This window comes from Macaca fascicularis, chromosome 2 (assembly GCF_037993035.2).
Source record: "Macaca fascicularis isolate 582-1 chromosome 2, T2T-MFA8v1.1".
NCBI classification, from domain to species: Eukaryota; Metazoa; Chordata; class Mammalia; order Primates; family Cercopithecidae; genus Macaca; species Macaca fascicularis.
In genome coordinates this window covers 41,676,574-41,686,940 of record NC_088376.1, presented here as the reverse complement: position 1 = coordinate 41,686,940, position 10,367 = coordinate 41,676,574, and the positions used below count along the sequence as shown (strand labels likewise).

Genomic DNA, 10,367 nt, shown 5'->3' with positions numbered 1-10,367 from the left:
AATGATACCCTATCTGTACAAAATATAAAAACAAAATTATTATTATTATTATTATTATTTTTTGAGACGGAGTCTCGCTCTGCCGCCCAGGCTGGAGTGCAGTGGCGTGATCTCGGCTCACTGCAAGCTCCGCCTCCCGGGTTCATGCCATTCTCCTGCCTCAGCCTCCCAAGTAGCTGAGATTACAGGCGCCCGCCACCACGCCCGGCTAGTTTTTTGTATTTTTAGTAGAGACGGGGTTTCACCATGTTAGCCAGGATAGTCTTGATCTCCTGACCTCGTGATCCACCCGCCTCGGCCTCCCAAAGTGCTGGGATTACAGGCTTGAGCCACCGCGCCCGGCCTAAAAACAAAATTAGCCGGATGTGGTGGTGTGGGCCTGTAGTCCCAGGTACTCTGGAGGCTGAGGCATGAGAATCAATTGAACCTGGGAGGCGGAGGTTGCAGTGAGCCGAGATCATGCCACTGCACTCCAGCCTGGTTGACAGAGTGAGACTATTTTTCAAAAGACAAGACAAGACACGACACGACACGACACGACACGACACGACACGAAGAAACACAATAAGGCTGGGCATGGTGGCTCACGCCTGTAATCCCAGCACTTTGGGAGGCTGACGTGGGAAGATCACAAGGTCAAGAGATTGAGATCATCCTGGCCAACGTGGTGAAACCCTGTCTCTACTAAAAATACAAAAAAAAAAAAAAAAAATTAGCTGGGTGTGGTGGTGCGCCCCTTTAGTCGCAGCTACTCGAGAGGCTGAGGCAGAAGAATCGCTTGAACTCAGGAGGCAGAGGTTGCAGTGAGCCAAGATCATGCCACTGCACTCCAGCCTGGCGACAGAGTGAGACTCCAACTCAAAAAAAAAAAAAAAAAAAAAAGAAAAGAAAAGAAAAAGAAAAAAACACAATAGATGGAAGAGAATTGCAGAAAAATATGGCAAACACATTATATCTCTTTTCAAAAATAAAAATAAAAAAAATTACTCAAGAGATCCACCTGCCTTGGCCCCCAAAGTGCTAGGATTGCAGATGTGAGCCACCACACCTGGCCAACACATTATATCTCTAACATAAAAGAGGTTCTATAAATGGATTTTAATTTAATTAATTAATTAATTTTTTTTCCCGTTTTTGAGATGGAGTCTAGCTCCGTCGCCCAGGATGGAGTGCAGTGGCACCATGTTGGCTCACTGCAACCTCCATCTCCTGGGTTCAAGCAATTCTGTCTCAGCCTCCTGAGTAGCTGGCACTACAGGTGCCCGCCACCATGGTCGGCTAGTTTTTGTATTTTTAGTAGAGACAAGGTTTCACCATGTTGGTCAGGCTGGTCTCGAACTCCAGACCTCAGGTGATCCACCCGCTTCTGCCTCTCAAAGTGTGGGATTATAGGCGTGAGCCACAGCACCCGGCCATGCATTTCTATTATTTATTTATTTATTTTTGAGACAGAGTCTTGCACTGTTGCCCAGGCTGGAGTGCAGTGGCATAATCTTGGCTCACTGCAACCTCTGCCTCCTGGGTTCAAACGATTATCCCGCCTCAGCCTCCCGAGTAGATGGGCTCACAGGCCTACACCACCACTCCCGGCTAATTTTTGTATTTTTAGTAGAGACGAGGTTTTACCATATTGGCCAGGCTGGTCTTGAACTCCCGGCCTCAGGTGATTCACCTGCCTCGGCCTCCCAAAGTGTCAGGATTACAGGCGTGAGCCATCATGCCCAACCTATTGTGTTTTTTCTTTTTCAAAACTTGTCACTGTGAGGTCATGCAAAAACTTCAAAATATTTATAGGCAAATATTTTTCTTTTTTTTTTTATAATAGTTCTGGGCTTCCTGTCTTGCTTTAAATTTCTGCCTCACTGGCCAGTAATCCCAGCACTTTTGGGAGGCTGAGGCAGGCAGATTACCAAGTCAAGATATGGAGACCATCCTGGCCAACACAGTGAAACCCCGTTTCTACTAAAATACGAAAAATTAGCTGGGCGTGGTGGTGCGCACCTGTAGTCCCAGCTACTCGAGAGGCTGAGGCAGGGGAATCCCTTGAACTCAGGAGGCGGAAGTTGCAGTGAGCTGAGATCGTGTCACTGTACTCCAGCCTGGCGACAGAGCAAGACTCCGTCTCAAAAAAGAAAAAAAAAACAATTAGGCGTGTGTGGTGGTGGACACCTGTAATCCCAGCTACTCTGGAGGCTGAGGCAGGAGAATTGCTTGAACCTGGGAGGTGGAGGTTGCCATGAGCTGAGATGGTGCCACTGCACTCCAGCCTGGGCAACACAATGAGACTCTGTCTCAAAAAAAATTTTTTTTTCCTCTTAAGTTTTTGCTTTGTAAATTTTTGTATTTTTAAATTCTGGATTTTTTTTTTTCTTTTCTTCTTCCCAGACAGGGTCTTGCTCTATTTCCCAGGCTGGAGTGCAGTGGCGCTATTGCACTATCTCGAGTAACACCAGCCTCAACTTCCCAGGCTCATGTGATCCTCCCACCTCAGCCTCCCAAATAGCTGGGACAACAGATGCACATCACCACACTCACGTCACTTTTGTTAGTCTCGCTATATTGCCCAGGCTGGGTTTGAACTCCTGGGCTCAAGTGATCTGTCCACTTGGGCCTCCTAAAGTGTTGGTATTACAGGTGTGAGCCACCACTCCCAGCCTCTTCTGGAATTTATTTTTGAATGTTCTTGCTTTAAATGGAAAGTCAATTAAAACCAGGATCATTGGCCGGGCGCGGTGGCTCGTGTCTGTAATCCCAGCACTTTGGGAGGCCGAGGCGGGCGGATCACCTGAGGTCGGGAGTTCGAGACCACCCTGACCAACGTGGAGAAAACCCGTCTCTACTAAAAATACAAAATTAGCCGGGCGTGGTGGCGCATGCCTGTAATCCCAGCTACTCAGGAAGGTTGAGGCAGGAGAATCGCTTGAACCAGAGAGGCGGAAGTTGCGGTGAGCCAAGATCGTGCCATTGCACTCCAGCCTGGGCAACAGCAGCAAAACTCTAATTCAAAATAAATAAATAAATAAATAAATAAAACAAACCAAAATAAAAAAAAAACTAGGATCATTTCTCAAATAAACTATTGGTTTGTCACTTAATTGATTTGTCACGTTTGCTTTTTATTATATTGTACTTCTAGATTTTATCCCTGACTACTCAACTATTTGTCCAGGGTAACATAGGAGCATTACGTTAGAATATAGTAGCGTTGGAGTGGGTTAAAATGTTGGTTCTCGGTAAGTAAAATTTAAGTGTCCCACCAGAAAGAGGACTGCGATATTTCGTGGTTGAGGTCATAGGTAACAGGAGACAAGGTAGGCAAAAAGGGGTAAAGTTTAAGGCTCTGCAGACAAATGTTAGGTGCTGTTATTGCAAAATTGAACAAAGAACAAGAATCTTGGGCTTGAAACGCTGGACTTTTCCCTTGAAACAACCATTCACAGTATAGGGACTGAAGGGTCAGCTGTGAGGCAGCCGAGCTAGCGCCCTATCCCCACAAAGGGAGTAAAAGACCACGACGGGTAGCGGGAAAAAAATAAGTGCTGCGTCCAAGAATTCAGGAGTCAGTCCATGTCGCAGAACAGGGAGAAGGACTGGGAAGAAAAGGCTAGCAAGGAACCTAGGAACAGAGGAGTCTCTCGGGAGGAGGTTATGGAAGGCGCAGCGGGCGATGGGTCTCTCCTGAAGGCGGCTTGTCGGGGATTCCCTATTCCGCAGTCCTCTGGGAGACGCAGAGAGTTAGGAAGGGCCGTGCAGCAGCGTCGCAGCCCGGCTGGCAGCGGGAGAGGGATAGGCAGTGAGGCCTCTCCCCACGCCCTGCCAGCCCAGCTGCCGCCGCCGCCACCGCGGGGCCCGGGATTGGCCCGAGGGCGGTGCAGGGCGGGGCGGGGGCTGCTGGGATGACGGCCTGAGAGGCTCGCGCGCGCGCACACGGGCGCGGGTACGGCGGCGGCGCGCGCGTGCTCCGTCGGCCTGTGCGGCTGCTGCGGCGGAGCGGGCCATGGCAGTGGGAGGCGGGCGAGTGTAGTGGTGCGCGGGGCAGGCGGGAGGTGGATCGAGAGAGGCAGGGATGGGGGCGCCGGAGCGGAGCGGTTGCGGCGGCCTGGGCTGCTGACCGCGCACTTGGAATAGTAGCAGGCGGCGGCGGCGGCGGAGCGCCAGGCAGGTGAGTGCGGCGGCGCGGGACCCGGATGCGGCGCGGCTGAGGGGCGGCTGGGTCGCGGCGCCGGCTGCGGTGCCCCCGGGCGGGCTGGCGGTGCGCTCTAGCTTGCTGCTACCTGCGGTGCTGGCGACTCTTGTGGTCGCACCGCGCTTCCTGGCAGCTTGGAGGATAACCGCCTGCCGGCCGGTGGGGGCGCCTGGCTTGGTTGCGGCCCGCCCGGGGCTCTCCAAGGTGAGTGGCGCCCCCCGGCCCCCGGGCGGCAGAGACACTGCCGGGCGTCCCGGGCCACTGGCGCTTTGGGTCCCGTTCCTGATGGGCGTCTCTGTGGAGAGACGGCGTCGCGTGTATATGCGGACATCTCCGGAACTTCCCGACCCTCAGGTGCCTTTTTGCGCAGAAGTGTATTTCAGAGGCGTGGACCCAGGGTTATTAGGTTACGAACGTGTTTTCGAATCCCAACGCCGAAGCTGACCAGTCCTGGGGCGTTGGACCAAAATATCCTGTTGTGTTAAATGGAAATAATAATACATACACCATACGGTTGTTTTGAGGTTAGGCATAACTGAACAAGTGCTAAGTAAATGATATCCCTGCTGCAGCATCTCGTGTTAGCTGTTGCTAATTCCTGGCTGCTGGCGTGCGTTTGGGGGCACATTTATTTCCGATCTGCTCTGGTGTTGCAATAACCGATACTGGAGTTGCTTAATATTGGAGCCTGTTACCTCGCAGTGGCCGAAATAGAATCCTATAGTCTCTTTACTAGAATCCTGCAGTCTCTTTTCCCGCAGGGGCTGAATTGGAAGCCTGTCTCAGATACTGAGTGGGAATTACTGCTGAAATGAAACCAAGCGAATTCGGGATTCGCTTAGGATGAAAGATGGTGGGACATAAACTTAAAGTGCTTTGCTGTTTCATCTCAAGTGACGCTTGAACTCTGCCACTTGTTACAGAGTATAAACACACGAAGAGTATGGAAACAGACTCTTTTTTTCTGCATTGCTACATCCAAAGGGAGTGACAAGTGCTTTTGTAAACATCATTGTGGGCAGTGTGACTGTCTGGTGAAGTCATGATAATTAAATAAGATGAGTACTTATTTTGAAGCACTGAATGGAAGTTTGGAGATAAGATTCGTAATAAAATTATCTCCAACGAGTCAGAGGTCTCAGCAGATCATTAATCATTTGGGGATTTTCATGCTACATTGTAAGATTTTATGGTAAAAGCAGAACTGTTTAAGTCATAATAATTTAGCACCGGAAAGGGTGGTCAGATAAGGATCTTAGCCCAGTTTCAGAATCCAGGTATGGAAGAAAGTACAATCTTTTTTCAGACAGGGCCCTTTGGCTCACGCCTATAATCCCAGCACTTTGGGAGGCTGAGGCGGGCGGATCGCTTGAGCCCAGGAGTTCGACACCAGCCCGAGCAACATGGCGAAACCCGTCTCTACCAAAGACACAACAATTAGCCGGGCGTGGTGGGGTGTGGCCTGGTGGAGGGCGCCGTGGCGGGCACCTGTAATCCCAACTACTTGGGAGGCTGAGGCAGGAGAATCCCTTGAACCCGGCAGGCGGAGGTTGCAGTGAGCCGAGATGGCACCACTGGACTCCAGCCTGGGCAACAGAGCAATAACCTGTCTCAAAAAGAAAAAAAAAAATCTTTTTGAGACCGAATCCTTCTTTTTTTTTTCAGTTGTTTTTTGAGACAGGGTGTTGCCCTGTCGCCCAGGCTGGAGTGCAGTGTCACCATCCTGTCTCACTGCAACCTCAGCCTCCCGGGTTCAATCGATCCTCCTGCCTCAGCCTCCCTAGTAGCTAAGGCTACAGGCGCGTGCCACCGTGCCCAGCCAATCTTTCATTTTTTTTTTTTTTTTTCTTGAGACGAAGTTTCCCTTTTGTTGTGTAAGCTGGAGTGCAATGACGCGATCTCCGGCTCACTCAATGTCTACCTCCCGGGTTCAAGCGATTCCCCTGCCTTAGCCTCCCGACTAGCTGGGATTACAGGCATGTGCCCCACACCCCGCTAATTTTGAATTTTTTTATTTTTTATTTTTTTTTTTAGTAGAGACGGGGTTCTCCATGTTGGTCGGGGTGGTCTTGAACTCCCAACCTCAGCTGATCCTCCTGCCTCGGTCTCCCAGAGTGCTGGGATTACAGGCGGAAGCCACTGCGCACCGCCCCGTCTTTGTATTTTTGGTAGAGAGGAGGTTTCGCCATGTTGGCCAACCTGGTCTTGATCTCCTGGGCTCAAATGATCCACTGGGCCCAAATGATCTGCCAGCCTTGGCCTCCCAAAATGCTGGGATTACAGGCATGAACCACAGCCACCAGCCAAAAGTGAAAATCTTAAAGGTTTAAACAGATTGTATTCACTAAAGCCGAAATGACTTAAACAAAAATCTAGTTTACACCACTGATTCACACCCTGAGTCCACCACCTTCGGAGTGTTTTTTAGAAGTGTTGAAAATCAAGTTGGGTTTTGATTTGTCATTTTTCACCTCTTGCCTATCTTTCTTGGTGTTCTTAGAGACTCATCCATAAAGGCTTTTGCTTCAACTTGCTTTGTGAATGTCAGCCAACTATATGGAAAAAAGTTAAAAACGAACACTGTAGTCTAAATTATGTTCTTTCTTGAGGTTTTCCCGGTTGTCTAGCTTAGACTGTTGGACTCAACAGTAGAACTACTGCTAGCTACTGTGAAAAGGCTGGGAGTCAGAAGTCACCTCTTGGTTTTAGGCCTCAACCTGGGTAAAAACAGCTGGGGCTGTGGGGATGTTACCCAGTCTTACGGGCCTCTGTTTTGTTTGTTTGTTTTGAGACAGAGTCTCGCTCTGTCACCAGGCTGGAGTGCAATTGCATGATCTCCGCTCACTGTGACCTCCCGGGTTCCAGGGATTCTCCTGCCTCAGCCTCCAAATTAGCTGGGACTACAGGTGCACACCACCACACCCAGCTACTTTTTGTATTTTTAGTAGAGATGGGGTTTCACCATGTTGGCCAGGATGGTCTCAATCTTTTGACTTCATGATCTTCCCGTCTTGGCCTCCCAAAGTGCTGGGTTTACAGGTGTGAGCCACTGTGCCCGGCCCCAATAAGTAAATAATTTATTTATTTTATATTTTATATTTTATTATTTATTTATTTATTTATTTATTTATTTATTTGAGACGGAGTCTCGCTCCGCCCAGGCTGGAGTGCAGTGGCGCGATCTCGGCTTACTGCAAGCTCCGCCTCCCAGGTTCACGCCATTTTCCTGCCTAAGCCTCCTAAGTAGCTGGGACTACAGGCGCCCGCCACAGTGCCCGGCTAATTTTTTGTATTTTCAGTAGAGACGGGGTTTCACCGTGTTAGCCAGGATGGTCTCGATCTACTGACCTCGTGATCCGCCCGCCTCGGCTTCCCAAAGTGCTGGTGCTGGGATTACAGGCGTGAGCCACCGCACCGGGCCGGCTATTTATTTATTTATTTTTTTTGAGACGGAGTTTTGCTCTTGTTGCCCAGGCTGGAGTGCAATGCGCGATCTCTGCTCACTGCAACCTTTGCCTCCCGGGTTCAAGCAATTCTCCTGCCTCAGTTTCGCAAGTCGTTGGGATTACAGGCGGCTGCCACCATGCCCAGCTAATTTTTTGTATTTTTGGTAGAGCGGGGTTTCTCCATGTTGGTGGCCAGGCTGGTCTTGAACTCCTGACCTCAGGTTATCCTGCCGCCTCAGCCTTCCAAAGTGCTGGGATTACAGGCGTGAACCACCACGCCCGGCACTATTTTTTATTTTATTTTATTTTATTTTATTTTATTTTATTTTGTTTTGTTTATTTAGAGACGGAGTCTCACTCTGTCGCCCAGGCTGGAGTGCAGTGGCGCGATCTCGGCTCACTGCAAGCTCCGCCTCCCGGGTTCACGCCATTTTCCTGCCTCAGCCTCCCCAGTACCTGGGACGACAGGCGCCGGCCACCACGCCCGGCTAATTTTTTGTATTTTTTTCAGTAGAGACGGGGTTTCACCATCTTAGTCAGGGTGGTCTTGATTTCCTGACCTCGTGATCCACTCGCCTTGGTCTCCGAAAATGCTGGGATTGCAGGCGTGAGCCACCGCGCCCCGCCCCGATTTGAGACGGAAGTCGTGCTCTGTCGTTAAGGCTGGAGTGCAGTGGCGCCATCTTGGCTCGCTGTGACCTCCGCTTCCTGGGTTTAAGCAATTCTGCCTCAGCCTCTCGAGTATCTAGGATTACAGGCGTGCGCCACCACGCCTGGCTAATTTTTTGTATTTTTAGTGGAGACGGCATTTCACCATATTGGCCAGACTGGTCTGGAACTCCCGACCTCAGGTGATCCGCCCACCTCGTCCTCCCAAAGTGCTGGGGTTACAGGGGTGAGCTACCGCGCCTGGCCCCCTTTTTATAATTTACAGAATTTGGATGACTGTGTGGTGGGCAGGGGCTGGTTGTGGTGGTGTACTAGAAAATCGCATTATATAAAGGAACCTTCTAGGATACTCGAGTTTTATGGCTTTCCTCCTGTTCACTCTCTTGACTTTTCCTTCTCTTGTTGAGTTCAAAACATTCTAATGTCCCAGGGCTTCCGACATGTCCCTATTCCTTTCTTCAGATCACCTGTATTCTTCCTGAATGATCTCATGTTGTCCTGTCCTGTGGTTTATTTATTTTTAGTAGAAAAACTAAAAGTAAGTAAATTGTTGTTCAAGTGCTGTTGCCTCTCAGATTTTTATCTCTAGTCCTGAACTTCAGTCTTCTGCCTGCCTACATGACCTCTTCATTTCGTCTGTTTTTAGGCATCTTTCAATGTAACAGGTTCACGTGGAGCTCTTGATTCCCGTTCCTGTTCCTTCCCTAGCAGTTTTCTTTCTTTCTTTCCTTTCTGTCTCTCCTTCCTCTCCTTCCTCTCCCCTCCCGGAGTGTTGCTGTTGTTGCCCAGGCTGGAGTGCAGTGGCGCGATCTCGGCTCACTGCAACCCCCGCCTTCCTGTTACAGCGGTTCTCCTGCCTCAGCCTCCCTAGTAGCTGGGATTACAGGCACCCACCACCATGTCCCTCTAATTTTTGTATTTTTAGTAGAAATATGGGTTTCACTATGTTGGCCAGGCTGGTGTCGAACTCCTGGGCTCAAGTGATCTGCCCACCTTGGCCTTCCAAAGTGCTGGGATTACAGGTGTGAGCTACCGTGCCCAGGTTTTTTTTTTTCTGAGACGGAGTCTAGCTCTGTCGCCCAATCTGGAGTGCGGTGGCGCCATCCTGGTTCACTGCAACCCCCGCCTCCCGGGTTCAAGGGATTTTCCTGCCTCAACTTCCTGCGTAGCTGGGATTACAGGCGCGCACCACCACTCCCGGCTAATTTTTGTATTTTTAGTAGAGACAGGTTTCACTATATTGGTCAGGCTGGTCTCAAACTCCTGACCTTGTGATCTGCCTGCCTTGGCCTCCCAAAGTGCTGGTGATTACAGGCGTGAGCCACCGAGCCTGGCCAGCGCTTTTCTTTTCCCCTCGCCCCAGCAAGCCAGAGGGAGTCTTGCTCTGTCACCCAGGCTGGAGTGCAGTGGTGCGATCTCAGCTCACTGCAATCTCCGCCTCACTACAACCTCCGCCTCCTGGGTTCAAGCGATTCTCCTGTCTTAGCCTCCCAAGTAGCTGGGATTATAGGCGCAAGCCACCACGCCCGGCTAACTCTAGTAGTTTCCATGTCATAATAGCACCCCTCTGCCCCACTTCCCATCCGGTTTGAGTGTAAAATATAGTGGTTATGTTCAATTTATCCCTTTGTCTCCTCCTCCCTCACTGTACACACAGCCAGTCCTTGAGGACACTGAATTTTACTTCCAAAATATATCCTACATATGTTTATTTTCATTTTATTTTTATTCCCACTACCCCAGTTCTTCCTGGGTAGTGCCTTCCTAACTGGTCTCCTTGCCTCTGTTCTTACTCTATTTTTCACACAGCAGTCAGAGTGATTTTTACTTATTCTGTTCCAGTGGATTTTCATTACCCTAAAGTAAATCCCAAACTTTATCTGCACGCCAGCGAATTATTGTTTATTTTTATTTTATTTTATTTTTAAAATAGAGATGGGATCTTGCTATGTTTCTCAAGGGTCTTGAACTCGTAGGCTGAAGCAATCCACCCATCTCAGCCTTTATTTTTTTTATTAAATTTTTGTTTTATCTGTCATAATCTGAGTGCTAAAAAAATATATATA

General features: G+C 49.6%; 1 protein-coding gene across 4 annotated transcripts in view; it reads left to right on the top strand.

Moving 5' to 3' along the window:
- Positions 1-3,933: 3,933 nt before the first annotated feature.
- PIK3CB (phosphatidylinositol-4,5-bisphosphate 3-kinase catalytic subunit beta) overlaps positions 3,934-10,367 on the top strand; it is a 186,546-nt gene continuing 180,112 nt past the window's right edge. For all 4 annotated transcript variants that reach the window (XM_005545910.5, XM_005545909.5, XM_065539991.2 and 1 more), the window contains exon 1: positions 3,934-4,162. The gene's annotated coding sequence lies outside the window, so the exon portion shown is untranslated. The remainder of the gene's footprint in view (positions 4,163-10,367) is intronic.